We start from the raw sequence: 17,743 nt of genomic DNA, 5'->3' as shown, positions 1-17,743 counted from the left end.
TCTTTCCACCGTGCGTGGAGGTCCTGTGCCGAAGGAAGAACAATAGCTGTCCACCCACCTTGGGCCTTGTTTCCTGGGGTCTGGGGAACTGTGCAAGTGGACCTCCAACCAGGGCAGGCTCCCTCCCACAGGCAGTGAAAGGCCCCATTTGCTGGGCAAATCCCTGTTCCATTGGGAGCACAGGAGGCTGGCTGTGGTCGGCTGCGCCCACCTAGTGGGTGCATGTGGCTCTGCCCAGGATCAGCAACAAGGCGCATGGTCCCCGCTGGGTGCCCCGGCCCCCGACCCTTGAAGCAGATGTTCTCTCTCCTGGCACCTGGTGGCTCCAGGCTCAGAGAGGCTTGCAAGACCTGGGCCCACGACAGGTGTGGGGAAGAGCAGTTAACCAGGCAGCCCGATTTGGACTGGCCAAAGTGGGCTCAGGCTTCACCACTTACTGTTTGCCTAACATTAAGCATGACATTCAGTCTCTCGAAGCCTCAGTCTCTTTGCTGTAAAGGGCGCCTGCAGAGTCACTGTAAGGAATAAATGAGATGATCCATATTGTCACTTAGCATGGGGCTGACTCGTGTCAATTGTGAGAGAAACACTAGCTGCCATCACTGTTGTCCCAGTCGTGCTCATTCTCGGTTTTGACTGTGCCACTGAGCAGCCACGTGGCCTGGAGAAATCGCTTTTCCTTCTGAGCTTCCATTTTCTTTCTGGGTGACATGAGTGATCTTGGCAGCAGCATCTCTAAGGATCCCTGCAGCTCTTACGATTTCGTGACTTTGGCTGGATCACTCTGAGATGGTACCAGATCTTCAGGACACCCCTGGAATCTTGGTTTATCCACAGACTTTTCTTTTACAAGTTGGTTTCTTAACTCCAATATTTGGTCTTATTCTCAGGAGTGTCTAGGGACTATGGGTACATTGAATGTCCAGACAATAGGAGTAAGTGACATTACAGATGATCTGCTGGTGCCTTTGGCTGACAAGTCTCCTCATTCTTGGTCTCCTGTACAAAAACACTTCCCAGCCAAAGAAGTGGCCAAGCAAGAACAGCCTTACCAGGATGGAGGCAAAGCAAAAGCCAGTGGCTGTGGATTCTAAAGGTTTGATAAACTTCTAGCTTGTCATGGAATGCCGACTGCATCCTTTATGGCCCTGAGCCTCCCCTTGGATTCCTTTCCAAAGGAAAGCACAAAGGCAGTAATGATCTGTCTTAGTTTCCTAGGCCTTCCACAAAGTACCGCAGACTGGGCAGCTGAAACAACAGAAACTTGTTCTCTCACACTTGTGGAGACTGAAGTCTGGTGTTGGCCATGGCGGTTCCTTCTGAGGGCTGTGAGTCTGTCTCACGCCTCTCTCCTGGTTTCTGGTGACTGCTGGGGATCCTTGGCTTTCCTTGGCTTGTAGATGCGTTACCCAATCTCTGCCTCTGTCTTCATGTGGCCTTCTCCCTGTGTGTTTATGTCTTCTCATTTTCCCTCTATGTGTGTGTATCTGTGTCCAAATTTCCCCTTTTTATTGGGATAGTAGTCATACTGGATTAGGGTCCACCCTATCACCTCATTTTAACTTGGTTTAACTTGAGTACCTCTGTAAATAGGGTTCCATTCTGAAGTCCTGCAGATTAGGACTTCAATATATATTTTTGGAGGCCAGCAAGGTGGCTCACGCCTGTAATCCTAGCACTCTGGGAGGCCAAGGCAGGAGGATTGCTTGAGCCCAGAAGTTTGAAGCCAGTCCGAGCAAGAGCAAGACCCCACCTTTACTAAAAATAGAAAAAAATAACCGGACATCGTGGTACATGCCTGTAGTCCCAGCTCCTTGGGAGGCTGAGGCAGGAGGATCACTTGAGCACAGGAGTCTGTGGTTGCAGTGAGCTATTATGATGCCACTGCACTCTACCCGGGGTGACAGAGTAAGACTCTGTCTCAAAAAAAAAAAAATATGTATATATATTTTTATTTTGGGGTGGATACCATGCAACCCCTAACAAGGTCCTTGGACTAGTTTCATTACATCCAGCTATATAAGAATTAAACATTTCTCCTGATTGATTGTTAATAAAGACTGTTTGTTAAAAGCACCGACTCTAGAGACTGCCTGGGTTTGAATCCTGTCTCTGCCACTTACTAGCTGATTGATCTTGGGTAACTTATTTGACCTCTCTGTGTTCAGTTTCTTCAACTACAAAATGGGAATAATCACAGGGTTGATACAAATATTAAACATACAATTGTCTTATTACTACTATATATCCTACCATGTTCGGAAAAGGCTCCATCTAATAAAAACAGTGAAAGTATACACAATAACTTACCGTGCACCAGGCACTATTCCAAATGCTGCTGTGAACGAATCGTCACAGCAACTCCACGAGGCGGATGCTATTGGCAGCCCTGTTTTACAGAAGCAAAAACTAAGCCCTAGAGAGATTAGGTCGTGTGGGTACAGCCCTGCAGCCATTAGGTGGAGAAGTCAGGACCCAAACCCAGGTTTGTCCAACTCCAGGGCCCTTTAGGAGTCACTGTGACTGGCCACCTCTCCAGGAATAATACAAGGGTCTTGCCGTGATGGAAAGAGTCATAGGCCACCACTTCACTTGCCCGGAAAGCCATCCTGTTTTCAAAGGTCTGACTCTTGTCATAACGTCAGACTGCTCAGGAAACTCACCTCTTTCTTTAAAACAGGCCCCTCATTTGAAGGGCATTTGTCTCTCCTCCAAGCCCTGGGATGGCTTTGGAAGGGGTCTCCCAGGAAAGCCGGGAAGAAGCGACCACTGACACCCCAGCCCCCCAGGGAACGATGGCCATCTCACCGACGTCCTGTCTCTCTGGTTTTGTGTCTCCCTTCTAGGGAAGCTGTCAGAACCGCTGTGCTGACAAAGGGACGCTCTGTCTTTGAAGGAAGAAGAGATCGTCCCTCCCCAGCTGTGGGCCACCCTCCCCAGTGACTCCCCGTGGAACCACGTAGCTCTCGTGTGCCTGGAGGGTGCGGGAACCCCAGCTGCTCTCACGTGCACCTCCCAGAGGACCGGTGGGAATTGTTCATAGTGCCAAAGTCCTACTGCTGCGTTTTCAATGGGTCCTTGTAAATAGTTTGCTCCTCTGCCCCGGCCCCCACCTCTTGCTATACTGGAACTGATTTGTATAATGTGGGAATTTTGTTACCTTTTTAATCGAGGGCAACTTCCTTTTCCAGCACTACCATTGTAAGATTTTTTCCAAGAGGGAGGGCTAACCACGTTGCTTTTCTTTTTTCTTTTTCTTTGTTTCTTGTATTAATTTGGGGGAGGGAGTGTTAGTATTAGTGCCATGATATCTACTGGATTTTAGGTAGGGAGAATTTATTTTTCAAGGTAGTTTGAAATTTGGGAGATTTCTTGGCAGGAAGAGGCTGAGATCCAGGCCTCTGTCTCGACTTGGAGAGAGTTTACAACGGCAGATCTTCCAGATCAAATCTGTTTCCAGTTCTTCCTCCTGCGGCCTTTGGGGATGCGTGCGTGGGCAGGGCTCTCTCAACCGCCAACCGGGGGTCTGGCTTCTCAGCTGCCCGGCCTCCTCGGCTGGGAGAACTGGGTTGCAGGTGGCCGACCTCTTGAAGCACCTTTTTAAATACCTGCAGAAAGGGCTCCCACGCTTGTTAGCATTGTCATGACTTTTGTGAAATTAAACAACAAAAAAAGATCTTCCTATCTAGATGGTACAAAGATGAACAGCTTTGGTTTTCATTTCTCTTATTAACTGCCTTTTCTAGGTGGGGTATGTGACAAGATTTCAGCTTGGACCCTCACCATGAATTGATTGTTTGTTTGTGTGTGCGTTTGTTTTGGGCCGATTTTAGATACCTGAGTGCACTTTTTTTTTTTTTTTTTTTTAGTTCTGACTTTTAAAGAAGGAAAACCAAGAGACATATCCGGTGTAAATGTTGCGATATGAATTATGTTTGCAATCCCTTGCCCCTCTCCCACTGCCCCTCTTTGAGTACACTGCACAAATAAAATGCTAGGGAGTTTGAATAAAACCAATTTTTCTAACTTGTTGCTCATTTGTTGTAACTCAATAAAGCAGAGACTAAACATTTTTATAACCTTTTCCTCTACTTCTCGTTCTTCATTGCTGTCGAGCTCCCAGGGGCTCCCGGGAGGGTTCAGCTCAGCCACCCCCTGTTTCAAATCCATAGGGCCACGTTTCTCATCTTCTATCTTGGAGAAGTCCAATGTTGCAAGCCAGACTTTATAAACAGGATGTAAGTGTTAACCTAGGAATCTTCGTCATTTCACTTGGACACAAAGAAAGAAGTTACAGGCCCTCCCTTCTCAAGGGTCTTCACAAATAGATTCATAAAATACTATAGAGCAGAGCATTGGAGTGGGAATGAGAAGACCCTCAGTGTCCCAGCTCACCCTTGGGTGACCTGAGCTAGGTCACTCCCCCTGAGTTGCTGGTGACTAGTAGCTGGGACACTGCCATGTCTCCGAGAAGGTGGCTTTTACATGTCTCTGCTCAGGTGTGGTTTAAAGAATTCCTCACATTCGTCTAGACCAGTGGATTTCAAACGTGACCAGGCACCAGAATCGCCCGGAGAGCTGTATACAGTATCTGACGCGGTAGGTCTGGGGTAGGGCCTACCTGTGCATTGCTAACAGGTGCCTAGGTGAGGCGGCTGCCGCTGGTCCTCGGCCCTCACTTAGTGAATCTCCGGTCTCAATGTCTCATATTTGTAGGGACCTACAAACTTTTGGCCAGTTTATCTAAACTAAGTGTGTGTTCATTCTTCAGATAAGGGAAAAGACCCTCCCTCCGTCCCCCCACTTCCCAAAATACAGGAAACACTGAAAAACTAGAGATTCAAAAGAGCCTGGCCTGCTCTGGGAGACACCCTCGCCACACACTGTGACATGCGTTTGCTGAGCTTGTCAGTTCTCCCAGAGTACGGCCATAGAGTCTCCATAACGGCCATAGAGTCTCGAAAATCCCCCCTAATTCTTGCTACTCAACAAAGTTGCATATAGATAGCTACTCAAAAGTAAAAAATAATAGCTATCTGGTTTTAACTGAGTGCTTACTATGGGTTAGGCTTTGTACCAAGTGCTGTGCACACATTTTCTTTATAACCTCATGAGACAGGTGCCACCATTTTACAGATAAGAAAACCGAGGCTTAGTGAGGTTTTGTAACAAGCCCAAGGTCGTGCGGCTCTAAGCGGTCGTCATGGAAGCCCACCACTTTTGCCTATTAGGTGTCCCTTACCTGCTGCTTCTGGTAAAGGCAGCCTCTTTTCTATGGGAACTGCCCGCCTCATTCCATGAGGTTCCGCTGGGACCCCCGGCAGGACCTGCACCAGGTCTGATTGGTGGCTGAGTTAAGGTGTGGGCCTGGGGCTGGCGGCTATTTTCCCTGCCGCGGGGAGGAAGCCGCTCTACACAAGTTACAAACTCAGAACAGCAACTGTTTTCAGAGTACTACAGCTGTTGGAGTACAGTACAGTGCTAAGCTGCTGGGACAAAGAAACCCGCAAACCCGTGTCTTAGACAAGACAGAGGTTTATTCTGTCTCAGGCAACAGCCCAGGGCTGGCCTGCAGGCGGGCTCCACACAGCCACCCAGGGGCCCAGGAGGGCCGACAGGTGGCCCTGCGGTTCTCAGCAGGTGCCTTCCGTCTCTAGGTCAGAGCTGGCTGCTTCAGTTGTCCTCGTCCGTATGGCCAAGGGTCCCCCATGAGCCCACTGCTACACGCCAGCCCTGGGAAGCGTGGAAAGCAAGTAACTTCTTTTAAAGTCATGAAACAGAAACTTGTCACGTCTGTTCATAGCCCATTGGCCAACACCTAGACGTGGCGACCTGGCTGGAAGGGAAGTTGGGATCTGGATAACCGCCCCAGAACCGACAGAGGAGGGCTTCTGCTCCTGCAAGGAAGGAGGGGAGAGTGGACAGGAAGGACAGAGCCATCTCAGCCACAGAGGGGATTCAGCGGGACCTGCCTTCAAGTCCACCTCCACCCTTCCCGGTTACGTGAGCCCAGAATGAACTGTTTTTGTTTTCAGCTAGTTTGAGTTGGGTTTCTGGAACGTAAAATCATGAATCCTGACTAATAAAGTCTTGAACTTAAAATTTACCCAAGACTTTCCGAGGCCAAAGTCTGCTCTCACCCATCACGTAGCATGTCTCCAGTTTCTAGAAGATCACTTTAGCCGAAACCCCCTGTCTGACGTATCCACCCTCGTGGTGACACACCGAGCCTGGGGGAAGCCCCAGCCTCCCCAGCTGGTGCTGCCGGGGCTGTGGGGCTGCATCACAGCGGGGAGGCCCCTGAAGTGGGTGGAGTGGGGGGGCCGGAAGGTGAGTTCAGGGTCACGTCTAACGAGGGCTTATCTGGAGCATCAGACCCACTGGATGGGAAGTGAGGAGGCAGAGAAAGAAGTCTGGAGCGAGGGGCCGTGGGTTCCGGTGGAGGCAAAAGGATGAGAACAGGTGAACTTCAGGCTTCCCCCGTGAGTGGGCCTAGGTATATCGTTATTCTTCATGAGTCCCAGGGATGTAGAGAGGCAGAAGGCAAGGTGGTTAAGGGCACAGACTCTGGAGTCACACTGCCCGAGGAACAATCCCGGTTCTGCCACTTACTAGCGGTATGACCTTGAGCGAGTCACTCATTCACTCTGTGTTTCAGTTCACTCCTCTATAAAATAGAGACGATAGTTGTATCTATTCCTAGTGCGGCTATTCCTACGAGTCAGTGTGTGAAAAGCATTTAGAACAGTGCCTCGTATACATTAAATTCTCAGGGTTGCCATCACTATTCCTGGCTGCATAATGTGTGGATGGATTGGCCCAAATTAAAATTATAGGGATTGGACCAGACTCCCTCCCCTTTTTTGGAATATTAAGGTCTAGCGCAGCTGTGTTATGGGAGGGTTCTGGTCCTTGACTGAGAAACTGCCATCCTGCCACAGTCTTTGACTGGGCTCCAGTTGCCTTGGAGATACCTGCACCTAATATCTTCCGTCAGATTTCCCTCGCCCCTTCCTCATTCTCTGTCTCCTCATCCCCTGCACTTCTGCAGCCTATGGCATAGTCAGGATGCAGGGACACCTTCTCCTTAGTGGTCTCTGCTCATTCCCTTCCCAAAGCTCACGGCCCAGATACCACAATCCCCCTAGACCACTGTCAGAGCACCTGGTCTCTCTGTTACGGTCTCTGCTCAAATGTCACCTGCATTCTGTGACCACCCCCCCCCCAACAGCAGGGCCAGGACCAGGGTGAGGTAAGCAAGGTACCTAAGGAAACTTTCAGGCAGAAAGATCGTGCAGGTGCCAAGCCTGTACTTGCAGAACCCTGAGAGTGGGCACCTGCTTAAATTTCACATCCAAGTACCCCATTTGCCTCACCTGGCCCTGACCCTGCCTACCGGTCATGCTTTTCTCTAACTCTGTTCGTTTTCCTCCATCTTGCCGTTCACAACATGTCATCACATCTATTTGTTTATAGTCTTTTTCATCTCACTACATTGCAAGGTCCGTGAGGGCAAAGACTGTGCTATCTTGTCACCTCTGCAGTGTCCGGCACATAGTAGATGCTCCATAACTACTTGTTAATGGGCGGATGGATGATGATGAAAGGATCAATGGATGGATGATGGATGGATGGATGATGGAGGAAGAGTGCCAGCTCTTCAGTCAAACAACCTGAGTTTGAATCCCAGCTCTACTGCTGAAGAGCTAGGTGATCTTGTGGGATTTACTTAGCTTTTTTCAGAGCCCTAGTTCCTCATCTGAGACCTAGAGATGATTATATCCATGTCACAGGTTTGGTGTGAGGTTTAACTGAGTTTGTGAGTGCACAGTGCCCAACACACAGTCAAAGCTCCACAAATGTCCCTTCCCCTATCACCACTCTAACCAGGGGGGCGGCATCCGGTCAAGCAGTGTGATACCTATGCCTTTCCATGCCCGGATGGGATGCTTGCTTAAGGCAGGCAGGCAGAAGTAAGCTGGATATGGGTCTAGGAAATTACATTCTAGACATGCACCTCTGGCTTTGGAGACTTTGTCATATGTAGCCAACTCTCTCCTTACCACCCTCTACCCATTAAACTCCTAACTGCCCCCTCCCAAAATTCCAAAAGTCCAACCTGCACTTCTTGTTTAAAAAGTTAAACGTGGCTGCAGCTGACTCGTTTCCTGGTTCCTGCCTGCACTGCCTTCCCTGCCTGCGCCCCCAGCGCCTGGACCCTCCACAGACCTCATCACACCCATGCTGTCCTGTCCTTCCGGCCTGTTAATAAACAGCTCCAGCACTTTCTTCCTCCTCGGCGGGCAGCTGCCCTCCATTCCTGCTATTTACCACTCTTGCAATCAAGCTTGCCACTCAGAAGCAATTTAAATACATTCTTGGCCGGGCGCGGTGGCTCACGCTTGTAATCCTAGCACTCTGGGAGGCCGAGGCGGGTGGATCGCTTGAGGTCAGGAGTTCGAGACCAGCCTGAGCAAGAGCAAGACCCCTGTCTCTACTAAAAAATAGAAATTATCTGGCCAACTAAAATATATACAGAAAAAAAAATCTGCTGGGCATGGTGGCACATCCCTGTAGTCCCAGCTACTCGGGAGGCTGAGGCAGGAGGATCGCTTAAGCCCAGGAGTTTGAGGTTGCTGTGAGCTAGGCTGACGCCACGGCACTCACTCTAGCCCAGGCAACAAAGCGAGACTCTGTCTCAAAATAAAAATAAAAATAAAAAATAAATAAATAAATAAATACATTCTTCAGGCAAGGCAGAGTGAGATGCTATCAAATTCCTGAAGAACCCAATGAGAAAGCCTTGATAATTGGTAGGGGTGAAAATACACCGGGAAGATGGTTATGCTCTTTTAACCACCCAGCAAAATATGTCATATGTCGAGCTCTGTTGGGAACGATTAAAGAGCAGCAGAAACTAGGAAAGGGGGAAGGGCTGGATGAGATTCTGGTGACGGGGAAGAGAAGTGGGGGTGGAGCGTCCATCCCCTGCTTTTGTCTGCCTGGACCTCTTGCACTCCTATGGCTTCCTTGGGTGTAGACTCCTCTCTCCTTCCACTCGTCTGATTCTGGGGGCTGCCCATCACGGTGACCCACCTCCCTGCTACAGGGCTGAGCCATTAGCACTCCACCACCCTGTTCAGAGACAGGTGCAGTACCATGCACGAGACCCACGCAGGACCAATCACATGCTGGGAGAAACAGCTTCCTTTTCCCATTTAGGGGCTGTGATAATATTCACCTGGAATCACCAATGGCCAAAGCCCCCACCAGGGAGAGAAAACCAGTCTGTAAGTAGAGAAAATAAGGTCAAAAACTCAAGAAAAGGGTTGAAAGAGCAATAAAAGGCCGGGCGCGGTGGCTCGCGCCTGTAATCCTAGCACTCTGGGAGGCTGAGGCGGGCGGATCACTCAAGGCCAGGAGTTCGAGACCAGCCTGAGCAAGAGCAAGACCCCCGTCTCTACTGAAAATAGAAAGAAATTATATGGACAACTAAAAATGTATACAGAAAAAAATTAGCCGGGCATAGGTGGCACATGCCTGTAGTCCCAGCTATTCAGGAGGCTGAGGCAGGAGGATTGCTTGAGCCCAGGAGTTTGAGGTTGCTGTGAGCTAGGCTGATGCCATGGCACTCACTCTAGCCCGGGCAACAGAGCAAGACTCTGTCTCAAAAAAAAAAAAAAAAAAAAAAAAAAAAAAGGCTGGGCGCGGTGGCTCACGCCTGTAATCCTAGCACTCTGGGAGGCCGAGGTGGGCGGATCGTTTGAGCTCAGGAGTTCGAGACCAGCCTGAGCAAGAGCGAGACCCCATCTCTACTAAAAATAGAAAGAAATTATATGGACAGCTAAAAATATATATAGAAAAAATTAGCCGGGCATGGTGGCGCATGCCTGTAGTCCCAGCTACTCGGGAGGCTGAGGCAGGAGGATTGCTTGAGCTCAGGAGTTTGAGGTTGCTGTGAGCTAGGCTGATGCCATGTCACTCACTCTAGCCTGGGCAACAGAGTGAGACTCTGTCTCAAAAAAAAAAAAAAAAAAAAGAGCAATAAAAGATGGAGAAAGGGATGATGGTGGTGGTGGTGATAGTGGTGACATCATTTGAATCCCTGGGCCCTGTCATTCCTAAGGTCGGCTCCTTATCTTTCCAATTTCATAAAAACCAACATATTTCCCTTTTTGGCTTAAGCTAAAAACCTTTTGAGTTGGGTTTCTGTCACTAGAAATTCAGAGAATTCTGATGAGTTGATGAAATCATGAGCTAAAAATCGATAACAGCCACATGTGGCTCGTGCTAAAGTATTGGACGGTGCAGTTCTTAGTCCCTGCTACTCAAGTGTGGTCCCTGGACCAGCAGCATCACCAGGAGCTTGCTAGAAATGCAGAATCTCCGGCCCCACCCAGACCTGTTGAGTCAGAATCTGTAATGTGGCAGGATCCCCAGGGGATCACAAGCTCCTCACAGTTGAAGAACCCCTGCTCTGAAGACACTGAACAACTCCTCCTCCACCTCGTCCAGCACACTGGGGAGTGGGTGGCAAATCTAGTAGTACATCACCAGGCCTGCTGCAGAGTGCAGACCCCAAGGCCTGGGAGCAGGGGGCAGAGGAAGGAACAGGACAGAGAGAGTGTTGTCTACCAGGTGATGGCCCGCTTGTCCTTCTGGGCCACCTGGTGCATAGCTGCTTACAAGCAAAAATGCTTGGAAATGGCAGCTTTCACTGGCCTGTCACGATACCATTGGGATAAAACCAGGAGAGACATCAGCTCTCTCCTATTGATCCCCGAAAGCTCCCAGACAGCTGAACATACATATAAACCACAGTAGAGATGTCATCATCGCCCCAGGGTTTGGTCAGTGACCAATAAAAATGAATAAAAAATAATTCTTGCATACATCTCAGGACACATTGCAAGTTGAGTATCCTGCAGCATGTAGGAGGCACCCTGCTTTTGACTTTGAGGAACTTAAAATCTGAAGAGGAAGACCAAGGTGTTCATTAGCAACCCTAAAACCTTCACCCATAACAAGCCACCAAAGCATTACAGACTGCCTTGGTCTGGATCCTTGCAGAAAAGACATGGAACACTTACCCTGGGTAATCTGGGGGTGGTTTATTAAAAGAACCATTTCCAAAGGTGTGGATGGGGTTTGAGAAAACCCACAAGGGGGATTTAGGGAGCTTGGCTTAAAGGGACAAGGGATGGGCAGGTACTAGAACCTGTAGAGGACAGATGTACAAAGTGAGCCGCCCGGAAGGAGATGTGGCCCTCAATAAGCCATAGTGACCCCGCAGGGAGGGAGTCAGGAGAATAAATATCCTGACATCATTCTTCCCCCTTCCTCTGTCCTCCTGCCATTGCCTTGCAGTAACCAAACCCAAGCAGAAGTCAGAGGGTGAGGGTACCTGTTGACCCAGGCCACCAGAAGGTCCAGCACACAGAGAGATCTATGGGCTGGCTCAAAGATGGCAAATACACACCAAGCTTACCATCATGCCCCATCTCACACTCATAGAAGACACTAATAATCAATCAATATATCTTTGCCTGCTGGGCTTGGACAAGTCTTCATGATACTTAACACAGTGCTCCACCTCGGATCTATGAACCTTGGAACATGAGATGAAATACATGGTGGATGCCATTGGTCACCCAGCTAATATCCATCCCCCCACTTTTCCTAACAGAACCAAGATATTGCTCAGGCAGTGTCTTAATCCACTTGTGTTGCTATCAAGGAATACCTGAGGCTGGGTAATTTATAAAGAAAAGAGGTTTATTTGGCTCACGGTTCTGAGTTTGTACAAGAAGCATGGCGCCGGCATCTGCTCGGCTTCTGGTGAGGGTCTCAGGCTGCTTCCACTCATGGCAGAAGGTGAAGGGGAGTTTCATGTCTTGCACAGAGATCACATGCCGAGAGAGGAAACAAGCAGGGGTTGGGGGTGCAGGGGGTGCCAGGCACTTTTTAACAACCAGCTCTCTTGAAAACTAACAGAGCAAGAATTGACTCATTACCACAAGGACAGGACTAAGCCATTCATGAGGGATCCACCCCCCCATGACCAAAACATCTCTCATTAGGCCCCAGCTCCAACATTGGGGATCAAATTTCAACATGCTATTTGGAGGGGACAAGTATGCAAACCACGGCAGGCAGTAGCATACCCAGCCCCAGGTGAGAAACTTGATTTCCTAGCTTCCCTTACAGCTAGGAGTGACTATTGAGACATAAGCAGGCCACCACACAGCTGGTACCACTCTCCTTCCTCACTTCTTCTTGCCTTGCATGCGTTGGTGATCTTGAGACTGGGTGCTTGATGGCGTCATTGAGCCCTTACACAGTGCCGTTGCTGTCTGTTTTCAAACTTCTTGAAATGTCAGAAAAGTAAACCCCTAATAGTAACCCACCACTTACTGGATTTGTCTGATATTTACAATCAAATGCCCTCACAACCGATGCAAAACTATGTGCCATCCCTGGGCTAGATAGATATAAAACCTTTCACTCATACATGCGTTCTTTTCTTTCTGTGCTAACCGCCAGGTGACAGATAAGTTAGGCAGAGTCTGTTCCCTACTCAGATGAACCTGATCTATGTTTGATGAATGAGTTTGCCAAGTGGATAAATCACAGGAAGTCACAAGAAGCAGAAATGAAACAGCACATACAATTTCAGGATTTTAAATAGTAGGAATCCAACAAGTAGTCTATAATGTATAACAAAAGAAGAAACCATCAATTTTGAACAACCAATTTTGAAAAACAACAAAGTCACCCTGATTCAAGCCTAGTCATGAAAACAAAAAAAAACCCAGAAGTGATTATCTACTTGGAAAGAACCTGAAAAACAGCCAAAGAATTAAGCTATTAGCTTGTATGATGGGAAATAAAAAAGTGGTTTGGGATTTCCCAAAACAAGTAAAATAGTAAGTAAAACCAATGTAAAGTGAGACAAAATATATTGGAGGTTCTTTACCTTGGACTTGCGTCCCATAGCTGAATTTGTGTCACAAACATTGGAATCAGGTTCCTCTCTCCAAATTTACTCCCCAACTGCTCCTCACACAATCTTTTCCTCTGACCATACTGGTCTGCTCATCAATTCATGAACATCCTCTGGGTTGATGCATTTTCCCCTCTTAGAATGCCCACACCTTCTCCCTTTCTTGCCTAAGTTCTATCCATTCTTCCAGGCCCAGTTGAAGTTCCACCAGACCAAATAAAGGGAAATCTTGGGTGACAGAGAACTTGGATTTAAGGAAGACACACATATCCCAGCTGGCTCTCAGGGAACCCTGTTCCTCTAGCTCCTGGGCAATTACCATCAACAGGACTTACTTAGTTCCAACCTTGAGTTTAGTTGTTTAATCTTCTCTTTGTGTGAGGCTCCTCCAGGTCAGGAAGTGTGCCCATCGGTTTTCATCTGTCCAGCATCCCTTCCCCCTCTCTTTTAGTAGCAACGCTCACACCCCTTCCCACTGGAGAAATTTTCCACAGCCCCATTCTTTCCCTGTTCCAACTGTGTCATGTCAATGTGGCACCGGCGCAGAACATGACCCTCTGTCCAGGGCCAGTCATGTGGCTCAGGCCTAGCCATTCACAGCACTCAGCTCTGACCTCTGTGAGTGGTCCAAGGGGTACACACATGACCCACGCTGGGCCAATCAGAGGCATTATTGAGGTTTGTAGGTATTGAAGGTGGCGGGGTGGGGACAGGGGAGGCCTGATGACGTTACAGATGCTCCTCTATTTGTGATGAGGTTATGTCCTGATACACCATAGTAAGTTAAAAACATCATAAGTTGAAATGTATTTAATACATCTAACATACTGAGCATTAGAGCTTAGTCTAGCCTACTCTAAATATGCTCAGAACGCTTGCAGTAGCCTACAGTTGGGTAAAACCATCTAACACAAAGCCTGTTTTATAATAAAGTGTTGAATATCTCAGGTAATTCATTGAATACTGTGCTGAAAGTGAAAAACAGAATTAAAAGTAATATGGTATCTTTTCCCCCAGCCCCTGCCCCTGCACTTCTGTCTCAGTGAGTGGCGGCAGCGGCATGCAGTCCGCCCATGCTGTTCCAGGGGATCTGAGGGCATTTCATTCATCCTGTCATTTGTTCCTGAATTTCAACCAAACACCAAGTCCCCTCACTTCTGGCTCCCAAATATGTCTCCAAACGACCTCCCCACACCACACAGCCACTGTCATCATTCAGACCCTCACCGGTTTCCCTGCATAGCCTCCTAACAGACTCCCTGCCCAGTCTCACCGCCCGCCCCCAGTCGCCCTCTCTTTTCTCCAGACTGCAGCTAGAATGATCTGTTCTACCGCACAAGCCTGGTCACCCTGTCAGCTGCCTACCAGTGGCTCCACTGCCTGCAGAATAAAGCCCAAGCTCCTTAGCTCTGCACGCAAGCTCCTCCTCGCTGCAGCCCTCCCTGTACCTCCCCAACTCAAATCCACTGCCTTCCCTCATTCCCCCTGCCCCCCTCACTCACACACGTGCACACACACCCCTCCATTCAAGTCCACCCTCGACCACTTAGTGTCTCCACCTGCTCTAGACTCTGTCTCACCTGCTGCTTCTGCACTTGCTGTTCTCGCCAGAATGTCCCTTTTCCTTGTTCTTATCCCGGCAAACTCCTCTGACTCCTCTGCAACCCCACATGAATATCATCTCCTCCCAGCGCCTTACAGCCAAGTCAAGGGCTTCTCCCTCTGTGCTCCTAAAACCCCTTCTGCGTGTCCCTATTGTAATTCTGGACACACAGTATTATAATTCTGTGTCTGCCTGTCTGCCACGTGAACCCTTAACAGGCTCCGGACAAGACAAACGTACATTCAGTCATTCATGGTATAAATAAATCTGCACTAGCAATCCTAGAAGTTTAATTAGAATAGGGGTGGTGGTAAGGTATTTTTTTAAAATAGCACTTGTGGAAAATACTCAGGATGGGATAAAATAGGATAATGTTCACAAACTTCCTCCCCTCACCCAGTCTGCCCAGGAGAACCTCTCGTTGACAGCCAATTAACCCTTTCTCCTCCGGCTCCCTGGGAGACCACTGCCTGGACTTGTTTGGTGAAGGGTCAGAATAATCAAAGAAGAACAGCACCAGCGGGGTGGAATGAGAAGGAGAAGGACACAAGGAAAGAGGCTGTCAAACTACACAGTGAAGAATGGAGAGAGAAAGGAGAGAAGTTCAGGCAGTGGAAGTCACTGGGGCTTCTGGGAAAGGAAAAAATTCTTCAAAGTTTTGGTTAGTGAGCAGCTTCCGAGTGTGGCAAATGAGAAAACTGGGCAAGAGCCCAAAGAGCAAATAAGGCATGCCACGCATTATACACAAAAGCCTGTCGAACGTCCTCTCAGAAAGATTCCTCTTAATCATGCTTCATCTTATTTGGACTATGCATCTATAACTGCTTCTAGGACTGGACCACGTGGCTCACAGCTTCAGCAGGGTTACATGAGCAAATTGTTCCAGTAACTGAAATGAAACTGGAAAACCAACTGCGAACATGCCCTGCTATCCACGGGACAAGCCTCATTACCCATTGTCATGGCCCATACTCGTCCCCACACTGTCACACTGTCCTCTGTCTGGGAGGAATTCTTCCGAGCACTGGAATAGACAGAAACACAGTTAAGCAGCGGAGGACAAGCGACTTTCTGCTGTCACATGGACCATCCATGGCAAGGCCAGCCCAGGATTCAAGGGCCCTGAGTACCGGCCCCAGCTTTATCTCTAATGGGTTGCAAGACCCTGGGCAAGTCAGTTGCTTCCCCTCTTTGAGCCTCAGTTTCCTCATTTGAAAGAGAGCCGTTAACATTCATTCCAACTCTGAGATCCTGTGATGACAGGAGCCTGGGCCAGCACCCCTCTGAAACGTCTCCAGGCTCCAGCAACCTGCCTTCACCCTCAACCAAAGCCTTTGGGGGAGTGTTTCAGGACAGCAGGGGGCCAAGTAAGCTTCTGGGCAACAGCTCTAAAGCACTTGAGCAAAGATCGTCAGCAAGCTCCTCTGGGGAACTTTGAAGAAGCATGTGTGTCTGTAAACAGTGTTTAATTAAAGAGCAGTGCACGACAGGATGGAAAACTGAAAAGAAGGCTGTTTAGGAATATTTCTCCAAACCCAGAACATATCACTTTGCATCTCTCCTCAGCCAAGCTATATTCACAATGGCACTTGTTTAAAAAACAGAGAGCCTTTGTTTGGGGTCATTTAACCAGCTGCTCGGGAAAGACAGCTGCCCTTGCTCCGTGCCTGGACACAGTCTCCTAGGCACCATTTCCACCCAACAGAGGTGGGCGAACCTGCCCAGCGCCAACATGGGGACCAGGCTGAGGGCTGGGCTGACCTTAGCAAGATGAATTTCTCTCCAAGGGATTTTTAAATCCATGTGTGTTCCAGAGGAAGTTTTCCGTGGTGCATCTGACCCTCATGTGTGGCACATCACGGGCATATTGTGTAAGAATGGTTAGGCCTCCAAGAAGGAAGGATTTCCATGGAACGTTAAAATTTTGATCCTCTCTTTTGGGAAATTGCATAATTTTCCACATCAGAGGAGTACAGATTGGACTTCAGAATTCTTCAAGATTGGATTCAGGAATCAGCCCAAAGACACATATCTCGTAAGTGTCAGAGCCAGGATTGAAACCCAGGTTTCTCTGAGACCAAAGCCCATTGTTCTAACCACAACACTCCAGCCACTGATCAAATGGTTGCCGTGGCTCAGATCTGATTATGACATTGGAAATAGCACACGGGAATGCGCACGTCAAAAATGGACTGGCATGTGGCATATACGGTCTGAGCATCACATCCTCGGAGGGTTCCTTCAGACACTCCTAGGCCGGGGAGTGGAAGTCCTCCTTTCCAGGAGTCTGCCTGTCCTACTTTTGGTCATGGAAGGCTACGGGGGAGTGGGAGGCATGGGTTGGCTGGAGCCTTTCAAGGAGCTGAGAAGAGGGATAGAAACAGACTTGAAACAACTTGGGTGTCAAATGATTTTAACCATCCATACATGTTTGCTCCTAAGAACGAAGGAGCAGGAGACTGAGAGAATTCGAAATCCACATCAGGACCTGTAAAACTTTGCTTTCTGTAACTGTTTATTACAACTGCCTCCCTAAACCAATTTGCCTTTCTACTTCTCCTCATCATTTAGTCCCCTAAATCAATTTTTCTTTCTTTGTCTTCTCACCATTTGAAGGAAGTTGCAAAGAGTTGCAGAATGCCCAGCCTCTATCTCTGGCAGAGCGCTCACACACTGTTTTATAATTATCCATCCATGGGACTGTTCCTTGTTCACCAGGTTGTGAGACCCCTGGGGCCAGGATCTTACCTTATTCATCTTTATATCCCCAATGTCTCACCCATCATAAGGCTCTTGATAAATGGAAGGAAGGAAGGAAGGAAGGAAGGAACAAACTGACTAGAAGGAGATCAAGAAAACAACGATTTGTATAACTCACATAAAATTAGCGACCAAACGTAGTATATAAATTTAAAGTTTTTCTTATATAACAACCAAGTGTGATGGGTGGTCTCGACTGGATCCTGGTTTGGGCAGACCAATTGTAAAAGACATTTGGAGGTAAATGGAGAAATTTTAATATGGATGAATCTTGGACAATATTAGAAAATTATTATTAATCATTAGGTAATGGCACTGGAGTTATGTAAGAAAATGCCCTCATTATTTAAAGATGCATAACGAAAAGATAAAATGTT

The 17,743-nt window shown here is 48.3% G+C and overlaps 1 protein-coding gene across 2 annotated transcripts in view; it reads left to right on the top strand.

The window, feature by feature from the left end:
• ZHX2 (zinc fingers and homeoboxes 2) overlaps nt 1-4,079 on the top strand; it is a 158,340-nt gene extending 154,261 nt beyond the window's left edge. Inside the window, exon 2 of one of the 2 annotated variants that reach the window (XM_069466036.1) lies at nt 2,847-4,079. The gene's annotated coding sequence lies outside the window, so the exon portion shown is untranslated. The remainder of the gene's footprint in view (nt 1-2,846) is intronic. The other variant, XM_069466035.1, reaches the window with a different exon arrangement.
• Nucleotides 4,080-17,743: the final 13,664 nt, after the last annotated feature.

The sequence above is a fragment of the Eulemur rufifrons genome, chromosome 3 (genome assembly GCF_041146395.1).
Source record: "Eulemur rufifrons isolate Redbay chromosome 3, OSU_ERuf_1, whole genome shotgun sequence".
NCBI classification, from domain to species: Eukaryota; Metazoa; Chordata; class Mammalia; order Primates; family Lemuridae; genus Eulemur; species Eulemur rufifrons.
Note: the sequence above shows the minus strand (reverse complement) of the source record. Positions and strands in the feature narration are given on the sequence as shown.